At 45.9% G+C, this 14,222-nt stretch overlaps 1 pseudogene; it reads right to left on the bottom strand.

The window, feature by feature from the left end:
• Positions 1-317: 317 nt before the first annotated feature.
• Positions 318-10,242, bottom strand: LOC134341590 (oocyte zinc finger protein XlCOF6-like; annotated as a pseudogene).
• Positions 10,243-14,222: the final 3,980 nt, after the last annotated feature.

Here is a 14,222-nt window from a genome sequence, read left to right on the forward strand (position 1 = left end):
TTACTAATATCTCCATAATCTCTTCAGGCACCTCTTCCAGAACTCTGGGATGTATACCATCTGGTCCAGGTGATCTATTTACCTTCAGACTGTTCTGTTTCCCAGGAGCCTTCTCTCGAGTAACGGCAACTTCACACACGTCTAACCACAAACATCTGGACTTCCACTATCCCTCTGGTTGCTTCCACAATGAAGACTGATACAAAGTACTTATTCAGTTCACACACCAACTCCTTGTCCCCCATTACTACACACCCCATACTCCCCACGCCTCTTTTCCCCTGGTCCGATACCCACTCTTGCCTCTGTTTTACACTTTATGTATCTGAAGAAACATTTGGTATCAGCCTTAATGTAACTAGCTTGCTTCATATTCCATCTTTTCTTTCGTAATTACTTTTTAAGTTGCCTCCTGTTGGTATAGAAAAGCTTCCCAATCATCCAACTTCCCACCAATTTTTGCTTTGTTATCTGCCCTCCTTTTGGCTTTTATGTTGGCTTTGCCTTCTCATTCACCAAGGTTGTATGATGTTGTCTTTAGAATAGTTCTTCCTTTTTGGAATGTATATATCCTGTGTCTTCCGAATTGCTTCCAAAAATTACAGCCATTAATGGTTTGTCGTCATCCCTGCCAGTGTATTTTTTTTTCCGATCAAATTTGGCCAATTCTTCTCTCATGCCTCTGTAATTGTCCTTATTCCGCGGTTGTACTTAGCTTCTCCCTCTCAAATTTCAGGATGAATTCAATTATATTATGATCGCTTTCCCCTCAGGGTTCTTTTACCTTAAGTGATCTCATTCCGGTCATTGCACAACACCAAATCCAGAAATGCTGATCCCCAGTTGGGTGCAACTAGGAGTCGGTGACCAGTGGAGTGCCTCAGTTATCTGTTCGGACCCTTACTCTTCGTGATATTTAGAAGTAACCTGGATGAGGAATTGAAGGGATGGGTTAGTAGGTTTGCTGATGACACAAAGGTTGGAGGTGTTAAGGATAGTGTGTAGGGCTGTCAGAGGTTACAGCGAGACATTGATAGGATGCAAAACTGGGCTGAGAAGTGGCAGATGGAGTTCAACCCAGATAAGTGTGAAGTGGTTCATTTTGGTTGGTCAAATATGATGGCAGAATGTAGCATTAATGGTAAGACTCTTGACAGTGTGGAGGTTCAGAAGGATATTGGGGTCCAAGTCCATAGAATGCTCAAAGCTGCTACGCAGGTTGACTCTGTTTTGGTGTAATGGCCTTCATCAATCGTGGGATTGAATTTAGGAGCTGGGAGGTAACGTTGCAGATATATACGACCCAGGTCAGAACCCACTTGGAGTACTGTGCTCAGTTCCAGTCGCCTCACTGCAGGAAGGATATGGAAACCATAGAAAGTATGCAGATGAGATTTACAAGGATGTTGCATGGATTGGGGGAGCATGCCTTATGAAAACAGATTGATTGAACTCGGCCTTTTCTCCTAGCAGAGACGGAGGATGAGAGGTAAACAGATAGAGGTGTAGAAGATGATGAGAGGCATTGATCGTGCAGATAGTCAGAGGCTTTTTCCCAGGGCTGAAATGGTTGCCACAAGAGGACACAGGTTTAAGATGCTGGGGAGTAGGTACAGAGGAGATGTCAGGGGTAAGTTTTTACTCAGAGAGTGGTGTGTGAGTGGAATGGGCTGCCAGCGACGGTGGTGGAGGCGGATACGATAGGGTCTTCTGAGAGACTTTTAGATAGTTACATGGAGCTTAGAAAAATAGAGGGCTATGGGTAACCGTAGTAATTTCTAAGGTAGGAATATGTTCGGCACAACTTTGTGGGCTGAAGGGCCTGTATTGTGCTGCAGGTTTTCAATGTTTCTATGTTAACCCTCTAGAAGCAGGGAAAATCACCCATAATATGGAAATGAGCCATGAATAAGGAGGTTAATTACCAATTTTATTCACCCTCAGCCCAAAGATTTGAGGGGAGAAGAACAGGTCAGAGAGACTTGCAGTCAACTTGACTTCTTTAGTTTTCAGAACATTCAAGGGGAACCCACAGGTTGATGACTGTTTGGAACGCATCACCACAGGGAGAGCAAGAGGTGAAAAACAGGGGAGGATTGAAGAGGACTGTCATGGAACAGAATCACTGGCAGGGTCCAGCCAGCCTGAGATGACTCTCTACTGTACACGAGTTTTGCTATAAATTCACTAAGTACCGGAGACAGAGTTTTAAATAGAACTGATTTATTTGTCCCAGATCCCGAATATTAAACTCCAGTCCCATTAAAGTTGAATATGCAGCAGAAGAAACTCTTCCCATGCCCAGTGACCAGGGTGCAGAACTGGGTGTGGTGAGCAGCAGCAATAATTGCAGAGTTCAGCACCGACAGTCACTCTCGAAATTGCATTCAGCAACGGTGATGGACAAATATCCAGCATGCAGTTAATTGAAACTTTCTCCCCAGTGTGAACCTGGTAGTGTGTCACAAGGTTAGATTACTGAGTGAATCCCTTCCCAAATTCACAGCAGGTGAATGACCTCTCCCCAGTGTGAACTCAATGATGCACATTTGATTGAGAAGGCTGAGAGAAGCTCTTGCCAATGTCTGAACTAGTGAATGGCCTCGACCCAGTGTGAACTCGCTGGTGTCTCTGTGGATGAGATGACCATATGAATCTTTTTCCACATTCACAGCAGGTGAACGGCCTCTCCTGTGTGGACTGACTGGTGCGCCAGTAGTTGGGATCAGTGAGTGAATCCCTTCCCACATTCTGAGCAGGTGAATGGCTTCTCCCCAGTGTGAACTCGCTGATGACTCAGTAGGTTGGATGACTGAGTGAATCTCTTCCCACAGTCTGAGCAGGTGAATGGCCACTCCCCACTGTGAACTGACTGGTGTGCCAGTCGTTTGGATGACTAAGTGAATCCTTTCCCTCATTCTGAGCAGGTGAATGGCTTCTCCCCAGTGTGAACTCGCTGATGACTCTGTAGGTGGGATGACTGAGTGAATCTCTTCCCACAGACTGAGCAGGTGAATGGCTTCTCCCCAGTGTGAACTCGCTGGTGACTCTGTAGGTGGGATAACTGTGTGAATCCTTTCCCACATTCTGAGCAGGTGAATGGCTTCTCCCCAGTGTGAGCTCGCTGATGACTCAGTAGGTTGGATGACTGAGTGAATCCCTTCCCACAGACTGAGCAGGTGAACGGCTTCTCCCCAGTGTGAAAACGCTGGTGTCTCTGTAGGGTGGATAACTGAGTAAATCCCTTCCCACATTCTGAGCAGGTGAACGGCTTCTCCCCAGTGTGAACACGCTGGTGTCTCTGTAGGGTGGACGACTGAGTGAATCTCTTCCCGCAGTCTGAGCAGGTGAATGGCCTCTCCCCAGTGTGAACTCGCTGGTGTGCCAGTAGGTCAGATGACTGAATGAATCCCTTCCCACAGTCTGAGCAGGTGAATGGCCTCTCCCCAGTGTGAACTCGCTGATGTTCCTTCAGGTTAGATGAGCAAGTGAATCCCTTCCCACACACTGAGCAGATGAACGGCCGCTCTCCGGTGTGAAATCGCTGATGTACCTTCAGTTTAGATGAGTAAGTGAATCCCTTCCCACAGTCCGAGCAGGTGAACGGCCGCTCCCCGGTGTGAACTCGCTGGTGAGGCATTAGGTCAGATGACCGAGTGAATCCTTCCCCACAAATTCAGCAGATGACCAGCCTCTGCCCAGTGTGAACTGACTGGTGTGTCCACAGGTGGGATGTCCAACTGAATCCTTTCTCACACACAGAACGGGTGCATGGCCTTGTCCAGTGTGAACTTGCTGATGTACCTTCACTTGAGATGACCGAGTGAATCCATTCCCACTGTCTGAGCAGGAAGGATGATCGAGTGAATCCCTTGCTCCACTTCTTAAATATCTGGACAGAGACAGCAAAACTGGCGTGTTGTTCTCAAGATTCCCGTAGACAAATTCCTTGCCGTTTTTAACCTGTAAAAAGATTTACAAAATCCATCAATGGGTGAAGGACAGCATTTCAGGTGAGATCACTTGAGTTGTCAAGGTGTGATCTGACATCACACTGTTACAGTGAAGTTCAACCCAAGTTGGAGAGAGAAATCATCTTCTAACCGGGCACAGTGCTGGTATCTGGAATGACCATCAAATTCTCTGATGCTCTTCCTGTCTCTATAAGAATGGGGCATTTCTACTGTCTCCAGTCTGTTACCTGGCTCAGTTTCTCTCTCCATTGGTATTATTCCCTGTTCCTGCTGAGCTGCATGGGTGCCTGGCCCCACAGTAACTGAAACACTCTCACGCAAATAGCTGGCAGTGTATTCCACATACCCACTACTCTGTGTAAAAAAAAACTTACCCCTGACATCCACTCGGTATCTATTTCCAAGCACCTTAAAACTATGCCCCCGCTTGTGTTAGCCATTTCAGCCCTGGAGGAAAAAACTTCTGACTATTCACATGATCAATACCCCTCATCATCTTATACATCTAAAAAAGGAAATTACATATTACTTTGGGATTTGTTAGACGTACACAACAGTATGAGGGTATAGATAGGGTAAATGCAAGCAGCTTTTCCCACTGAGGTTGGGTGGGACTACAACCATACGTCATGGGGAAGTGGAGAAGGTGAAAATTTAATGGGAACATGTGGAAAAGCTCTTTACTGAAATGGTCATGAGAGTGTGGAATGAGATGCCAGCACAAGTGGTGAATATAAACTCGGTTTCACCATTTAAAAAAAGTTTGGATGGCAGCCTGGATGGTAGGGGTATGGAGGGCGATGGTCCCGGTGCAGGTTGTTGCATTAGACAGCTTAAATGTTATTTACGCATTGACCAGATCAGCTAAATAGCCTGTTTGCATACTGAACTTCTCCATGTTTCTATGACAGAGAAGCTGGACAAACTTGTTTGGAAGGGAAAAGGTAGGAGTGACAACGGGGCAGCAATGGCTGGAGTTTCTGGGAGCAATTCGGGAGCTGAGTGATCGATACGTCCCAAAGAAGTGGAAGCATTGGAAAAGCAGGAGGACACAACCGTGGCTGAAATAAGAAGCTAAAGCCAATATAAAAGACAAAGAGAGGGCAAACAAAAGAGCAAACACTAACAGGGAAGCTTTTAGAAACTAACAGAAGATGACTAAAAAAAAGTCAGATGCGCTCAGGGGTGGAATTATGATATTGTAGTCATTAATGAGTCTTGGAAGCACCCAACAGTCTGAGGCATTTTAGAGGAACAAAATATCCCAGGCCTGAATATCTAATGAAAACCAAGGTTCCCTGCACCAGTTACCTTTCACCTTTTATCTTGACGGGCTCATACAAACTCTACTCACTCAAAATTCCACTTCTGAAGGCCTCCCACTTACCAAGTACTTCTTTGCCAGAAAACAGCCTGTCCCAAACCACACTTGTCAGATCATTTCTGATACCATCAAAATTGACCTTTCTCCAACTTCTACATCAGGAATTCTACGTACTGATTAAGGGCACATTTGACAAACTATCCCATCTAGTCCTTTTACAATATGGGAGTCCCAGTCAATATATGGAAAGTTAAGATCACTTACTGAATCAACTTTTGTTCTTGGCATCGTTTGTGATCTCTCTACAAATTTGTTCCTCTCAATCCCTCAGACTGTTGGGTGCAACCAAGTTCTAATAATGGCTACAATATCATAATTCCCTGTCCTGAGCTCATCTGGCTTTCCTACGATGCTTCTTGCATTGTGATATACACAGCTCAGCACATTCATCGCACCATGCTCAACCAATTGATTGCTGATTCTATCTGAAGTCTGAACAACATCTGACTGGTGTCAAGAAAACAACCTCTCCCTCATTGTCACAAAAACAAAGGAGCTGATTGTGGACGACAGGAGGAATGGAGACAGGCTAACCCCTATTGACATCAATGGATCTGGGGTTGAGAGGGTGAACAGCTTTAAGTTCCTCGGCATAAACATCACCAAGGATCTCACATGGTCTGTACATACCGGCTGTGTTGTGAAAAAAACACAACAGCACCTCTTTCACCTCAGACAGTTGAATAAGTTTTGGATGGGCCCCAAATCCTAAGAACTTTCTATAGGGACACAATTGAGAGCATCCTGACTGGCTGCATGACTGCCTGGTATGGGAACTGTACTTCCCTCAATCGCAGGAACCTGCAGAGAGTGGTGCGGACAGCCCAGATCATCTGTAGATGTGAACTTCCCACTATTCAGGACATTTACAGAGACGGGTGTAAAAAGGGCCCAAATGATACTGGGTACCCAATTCACCACAACCACAAACTGTTCCTGCTGCTACCATCCAGGAAATGGTACCACAGCAAAAGGACCAAGAGGCTCCAGGACATCATCTTCTACCAGGCTGCAGACTGATTAATTGATTTCTCTGTTATATAGACTGTCCTATGTACAAACTATATATTATAAATTACTATAAATTACACATTGCACATTTATACAGAGACATAACAGTAAAGATTTCTACTTCTCATGTATTTGAAGGATGTATGTCATAAAATCAATTCAATTCAATTCACCCTCTCCACTGTCGGATCTGTCATTCTTGCTCCCATTCTCCCTGCAACTTATTTTAACCACATCACTCCCCCACACTAGCTCTAGCAAACCTTACCAATAGGATATTAGTCCCTTCTTGTTCGGTTCCCCTAATTAACGAATCCCCTATCACCCCTTTGACTTTTCTCTGCCAGGTAATCCCCCAACAGTTTCTAAAGTGGTCCACCATTGTTCTGAGGGATGAACACAAGAGTACTCTGCGATGGTTATTCAACCTCATTCCACTTCCCGACTCTCACCCAGTTTCCTGTATCCTGCACCTTGGGTGTAACTCACCTCTCTTCATGTCATATCTATCACCCCCTCCAACACCTGGATGATCAGGAATTCATCCATTTCAAGTTCCAACTCCTCCAAGTGCAGGGTTACAAGCTGCAGCTGGATGCACATCTTGTAGGTGAGGGCATCAGGGACACTGGAGGTCTCCCCACATTCCCACCAATGTCCCCTCTAATTTGTAACAACCAGCGTGCACAAAAATCTTGTACTGTGCATTTTTCCACCCAGTGACAACATGTGCACACTTAATTTTATATAGAGAGGTATTCATTTTAACAGCTAGCAAATCATTGTCGATAGGAACTTTAATCTCCTCTTGGTTTGATCGAGTTCATCTGCACTCTCACACAACATATGTAGCAGGCCTGTAATGGGTAATGAGGTATTTTCTTACCAGAGCTTTTGCACATTGTCCATATGTGGTTTGCTTGCTAAATTACACTTAAAAAAGTCAAATTTCCAAATATCACTCCACCTCTTCCCAGCTGCAAATTCTCCAGCAACTTTTGCATCACCACAATACACACAGGTAACACCAGTTTCTGTATTGTACATAAATATTTCCCCTGAACCCTCCCCCAGGTGACTAACGGTGGTGAACTCATTGATGGCAATGCCGATGAATATGAAGGGAAACACAGTAGTCTGTCTCATTGGAGTCTGGCACATTTGTGATGTAAAAGCTATTTCTTGACCAGGACAAAGGGGTTTGATATCATTATCTTCACAGAGTGAAGACGGTCAAAACATGTTCCCACGGGTAGAAAGGTCCAGAACAAGAGGAGGTAAAACAAGCAACACACACAAAATGCTGGAGGAACTCAGCAGGCCAGGCAGCATCTACGGAAAAGAGTACTAATGCTGAATTCCGGCATTTTGTGTGTGTTGCTTGCATTTCCAGCATCTGCAGATTTTCTCTTGTTTGTGATTGGAGGTAGAAGAAAGGTGATTTTCTCACCTGGTGATGTAAAAGATTTTGTTCCCTTTCTCCGAGTTCCTAATCCTTGCATTTAGATAGCTGGAGCTCAGCTCTGTCTGAGAGATCCATCGGCTCCCATTCCCTCATCAGCCGGAATCTCCCTGGGGTCCGTGTACGGATCGTGGGGCTGAGAGAGAGGGACGAGAGCAGGACTGTCCCGGGATCGCGGGTCACAGCAATTGCCCCTCAGTCGGTAGTGGAAACGGTCTCACGGAGAAACACTCACCGGCAGCGATATCCGAGGCCTTTTGTGTACTGCGCATGCGTGATATTCGGGACCATCCGCAACCCTGACGCCTGCGCATTCGATCGGTGCTTCAGCGACGGCGAGAATTGTAACGCGGAGTTTTCAAGTTAATCACGGAGCCATTGAAAGTTTCTGCAAGCACCGGTTCAAGTACATACCTCAGATTTGTTTGTGTGTAGAAAACTCAGCACCTCTTTTAACGCAGAAAGCAGCTGTAATAAAACAATACACTTAATATCAGCAAACGTTCCGCGTGTTTAATGCCAAAGTAGAACGTCCTTACAAATGCAGATATAAAACACAAGAGATTGTGCTGTTGCTGGAGTGTGGACACATTCACACAAAATGCTGGAGGAACTCTGCAGTTCAGGCAGCGACTTGGCAGAGTACACAGTCTAGGCGTGCTGCAGGGGCTCGGCCTAAACGTTGTTTATTTGTTCCTCTCCACATTGGCTGCCTGATCTGTTGATTTCCACCAGTATTTTGCAGAAATTAACCTTTTTTTTGATCAACCAGTTTCCAAGTGTTTTTGATCTTTCATTTGTAACCACATCCTGCTGGTCTGATTCCTCTTCTTCCTCCTTGTAAACTCTAGGCCGCATCTCTTTCCGGAGCCCCAAAGCCCTGACTCAGGCTGGCAACTCTTTGGTTTCTGACTCGCTCCATCGAAGATTCACTCGCTAGTCTGCTGTCAGACTTCAGCAGTGCATTGCAACAACCCAGCTGTCGACGGCACAGTCGTTTGAAATTAGTGAAAATGGCCCCAAAAAGTTAAAAAGAGCAGGGAAGAAGGTGTTTAACCACCTCAGTCCAGAGCCCTGAAGAACGCCAAAACCACAGTGAGCTCATTGTCTTATTCAGCCTGGAGAAAATCATGCAGGAAATTCATGCAGGTGTATAAGAGGATGAGAAGCATTGGTCGTGTGGATAGCCAGAGGCTTTTCCCAGGGCTGAAATGGCTAACACGAGGGACATGGTTTTAAGCTGCTTGGAAGTAGGTACAGATGAGAAGTCAGAGCTAAGTTTATTAAACAAAGAGTTGTGTGTGTGTGGAATGCACTGCCAGCGACGGTGGTAGAGGTGAATACAATATGGTCTTTTAAGAGACTGTTAGATAGGTACATGGAGATTAGGAAAATAGAGGGCAATGTGGTAGGGTAATTCCAGGCAGTTTCTAGAGTAAGTTACATGGTCGGCACAACATTGTGGGCCGAAGGGTCTGTAATGTGCTGTAAATTTCCATGATTCCATAATATTCAAGGGAAATTTCCTATCCCACGGGGTGGCGACTAGTTGTAACCTGTCATCACAGGGAGAGTGAGAGGGGAACGACAGGGATAGATATTGATATACTGATATGGAACATGAAACATGGGCAGGGACCAGATGGGCCGAGTGGCCTCTCTAGTGTACATTGTGAGTGTGGTAGAGACAGCAAGTACCTGAGACACGGGAGTGAATACAGAACTGATTCATCTTTCACAGATCCAGAATATTAAACACTCGTCTAGTTTAAGGCTAACATCAGCAGAACAGACTTTTCCAATGCTCAGTGACCAGGGTTCAGTCCTGGGTGCGATGAGCAGCTGCAAGAACTGCAGATTCTGACAGTAACAGTCCCTCATGAACCTGCAGCTGCCTTCAGTCACCGTGATGGTTAAACATTTAACACAGAGCTGATTTGAACTTCCTCCCTGATGTGAAGTTGCTGGTGCTGCAGCAGCTGGGATGGTTTAGTAAAACTCTTTGCTCACTCCGGACAGAAATGCGGCCTCTATTTATTGTGAACTCACCGGAGCATCACAAGGTGGGTTAACTGAATGAGTCTCTTCACACACACGGAGCAGGTGAACGGCCGCTTCCCAGTGCGAAGCTGTTGGTGTATCTGCGATGGCGACTGAATCCCTTCCAAAATGAGAGCCAGTGAATGACGTCACACTGCTATCAACGTCATGGCGATGTATCCAATCAGATCACGGACATGGACACGTGATCGGGCTCTCCTTGTAGCGAGTGGGACGCTGTCTTCTCCAGCATCTCCACCTCCACATTCAAGGATCGGCGGCATTCAAGCGCTGGTGAACTGACAGATACAGCGGAACGAACGTGATGTTGTGTTTGTGATTCCCATACACAAATCCGTTTACTTTTCTACACTGTTAAAAGTTTACATAGCACGTCAGTGGGTGAAGGACAACATTTTAACTTAGATAATTTTAGTCTCCATGGTTAGTTCTGATAAAAAAAATACTGTCACAGCTCAAAACAAATTGGAGGAACAAGAAACACACACAAAAAATGCTAGTGGAACGCAGCAGGCCAGGCAGCATCTATAGGAAGAGGTACAGTCGATGATTCGGGCCGAAACCTTTCGTCAGGACTAACTGAAAGAAGAAATAGTAAGAGATTTGAAAGTGGGGGGGGGGGGGGGATCCGAAATGATAGAAGAAGACAGGAGGGGAGGGACGAGGCTAAGAGCGGGAAAGTTGATTGGCAAAAGGGATACGAGGCTGGAGAAGAGAGAGGGTCACGGGATGGGAAGCCTGGGGAGAGAGAAGCGGGAGGAGTGCCCGGAGGGTGGAGATCAGGCAAGGAGTTATAGTGAGAGGGACAGAGGGAGAGAAAAGAGAGAAAAAAGGGGGAAAATAAAAATATATATTAAATAAATAAATAAGGGATGGTCTGTGAAGGTGGGGGGGGGGGGGGAGATGCATTAACGGAAGTTAGAGATGTCAATATTCATGCCATCAGGTTGGAGGCTACCCAAACGGAATATAAGGTGTTGTTCCTCCAACCTGAGTGTGGCTTCATCTTGACAGAAGAGGAGGCCGTGGATAGACATATCAGAATGGGAATGGGACGTGGAATTAAAATGTGTGGCCACTGGAATAACAAGACCTTTCTTGGGCCTGCAGGATGTCCCAGTCGGTGTTGTAGGGGCCGGTGCTCGGAGCCCAGTTGTTCCCAAACTGTGTCAACAATTTGGCTGAGGGACCAAATCAACACTCCTCAGTCTGCTATTGACAAAAAAATGTACATTTATATCCTGAAAATGAAACCAACTGTATATTAGATCCCGAGAGTTTCGGGAGTTTGGAAAAATTAAATAAGGGTGTCTGTGGGTTTTTGTTTCCCGGGGTTTGTTTCCACGCCCTGATATCGATGGAGTGAAGCGGGAGTTCAGAGCCGACACAGCGGGGTCCGATACCGGTCAGACGGGGTAAGTTACAGGCGACACTCCGCTCCGGGACCATCAACACCGGAGCATTTAGAGTAGCGCCGCAGTAATTCAGAGCGGGTCAGGGAGAATATTAAATAAAACCAACATGGGAACTTTCTGATCCGATCCCCTGACAGAGTGTGAAGGAACCGCGGCGAAGAGTAGGTGCAGAATTTAAAATAAGTGAGCCGAGCCGGGCCCGTGTGGGCGGAAGCCGAGGAGGAGATCGATGCCTGCGAACGGGGAAAGTAAATCTGCAACGAGCTTTGGAAACTGTCCGTGGATAAAGTCGGAGACAGCGGGGCTGAGCGGTACCGGACAGTGTGAACAGATGTGACCGGATCGCGGGAATCACTGTCGCTGAGAAAGTTGCCGAGGCTTTCTCGGCTTTGCATATCAGTCAGAAACCTGATGGAAAGAGATTTACACTGATTTCCAAAGCGTTCCCGGCCTCCTTCCCGAACCCTGCTCTCCGTGCAGTCAGCGCCCCGGACCGTAACATTTCTCCCGGCATCGGCACCTTTGAGGCGCCGGCGATCCCCGCCTTCCGCGTTTTAAACCTCCGGGAATGAGCTGCTCTCCATTTCCAGCATTTCCCTGCCCCGGGACCCACGGAGCGGACAGACAGTAACTCACTCGCTCTCTCTGTTGTTTCCCAGTGAATTTAGTGGCGATGGTGATCCTGTCCCGGGGAAAGTGCGGCCTTTCCACCCGCACCACTCGCTACCTGGTGGCCACGGCAGCGGCGGATCGACTGACCATCGTGTTTGCGGTAATATTGTGGCGGGTCGGTTATTATTACTTCCCCGGGACTTTCCTGGACATCACCCCAGTGTGCAGTGTGATCTCTGTCCTGGCAGAGGCAGCCACAGAAAGTTCTGTGTGGTTCACCGTCACTTTTACATTTGATCGGTTTGTCGCCATTTGTTGCCAGATGTGGAAAATAAAATATTGCACCGGGAAAACTGCGGCTGTGGTTCTGACAACAACAGGCGTTTTGCTCTGTTTTAGTAATGTGCCCGAATTTATTATATCTCGTCCTGTGAAAGTGGTTGACAATATACCCCGGGACTGTATTGAAATACCGGGCTACTATACGGATCCCGGGTGGGTGGGATATGACCGGCTTTCTACCGTCCTAACGCCATTACTCCCGTTCGTGTTAATACTACTGTTCAACGCTCTGACAGTCAGACACATTTTAGTGACTAGTCGCGTCCGTAAGGGGCTGAGGGGTCAGAGCAAGGCGGAGAACCGCAGTGACCCGGAGATGGAGAGCAGGAGGAGGTCTGTGATCTTACTTCTCACCGTCTCCGGAAGCTTCATCGTCCTGTGGTCGGTGAGTGTTTTTGAATTCCTTTATAACACCATCGCCGGACTGGATCAAAATAATTACAACGATTCTGAATACAGTTTTCAACACACCGGAGACATGCTGATGATATTAAGTTGCTGCACAAACACGTTTATTTATGGGGTAACTCAGTCCAAGTTCAGAGAGCAGTTCATCAGCGCAGTGAAATATCCGCTCACATCAATTATTCAACGAATTAATAAACAAAATAACTAAGCTCTTCTTGGCGGCGGTTGCAATGTTTTCGATCTTGACTCTACAGAACCAACGATCATCGGAGAACGTGGCAGAGGGGAGAGTAAATCTGGTTTCGAGCCCGAGAGAAACACAGCACAGGAACAGACTCTCCGACACCCGCACCCCGCGACCTCCACTCCTACCAATTATTAAACTCATCCTACCTTTTATTTTCAGTTTTCCACTATATTCCAGCCCTCGTCACCGCCAGACCCTTTTCGGTCATGAGAAAGCGAGACAGGTTCTGGGGACATTCAAGACCAAATCGGCATAAAATGCCGCTTATTCGTTACTTTAGTCTTTTGCATAAGAATGAATGAAAAAAAAGAAAGTCAACACGAACTTACAGTGAAGCTTGGACATGTCCGTCGCATTAGACAAAGATGTTACAGAGAAATATTTAACACCACAGAACTCATTCATAATTGTGCAAATTGTTACGGAAATCTCCGGTGCCTACTCTGCTTCAAGGAAAATAATGTCATCTCACTTCCTGATTTCTAATAAATGCCCGTCGGATCAAATTGCGTGTTGACTCTCCTCTGCATTCACTCCAGTAGAATCGCATGTTTATTATTTTTACTTTTTATTTCAGCTAAAACTGATAAAAATTGCGTTATGGACATAGACGAGCACACTTATTTCTCAATCGCTTGGAACTTTTGGACTATTCTAGTGCTTTTTATTATTGTGCCTTTCTGGAGATTTGAATAAATATTGCCGTGCAGGTCGAAATGTTTAGAGCTATTGTGCAGTGATTTGGGGAAGATGCCAGTCGTGTATATTACAACTGAACAATGTATACCCTCTTCATGTACCATAGTCGTTCATTTCCCTCTTTCATCAGCTTATTTCTGGTGTTTTACACTGACTGATTTCCGTGGGTTGTATGTGTTCGGAGTGGCCATACCCATTAAATAAATTATTACTGCATATTTATCCTGTAATATTATATTCGGGCGGGTACCAGGTATTATCCCATCTCCAATAATGTATCGGTCGTAATATAATTGTAGGGTCCTGACTCTAAAACTGGATCGGATTGTATTTATAATAATGCATGGTATGTTTCATGATTTTGTATCTTAAAGCAAGAATTTGGTGAAAGATGTTTGTCGCCTGATGGTGCCTGTGTAAGTAATCGGATTGAATTAGATTGTTGCAGGATACTGTAATTGTGGGATCTTTTTTTTCCGGTTTCACATGGCATATTCTGCTTTTATCGTCTTGAATTTGTTAGCCTTTTATTGCGCATCTTTGATGTTTTTGTCTTAACCACCTGGACCAGTATTGCCAGAAGGAAACATCCAGTTTCTGGGAAGAA

Source organism: Mobula hypostoma, unplaced genomic scaffold (assembly GCF_963921235.1).
Source record: "Mobula hypostoma unplaced genomic scaffold, sMobHyp1.1 scaffold_36, whole genome shotgun sequence".
Taxonomy (NCBI): domain Eukaryota; kingdom Metazoa; phylum Chordata; class Chondrichthyes; order Myliobatiformes; family Myliobatidae; genus Mobula; species Mobula hypostoma.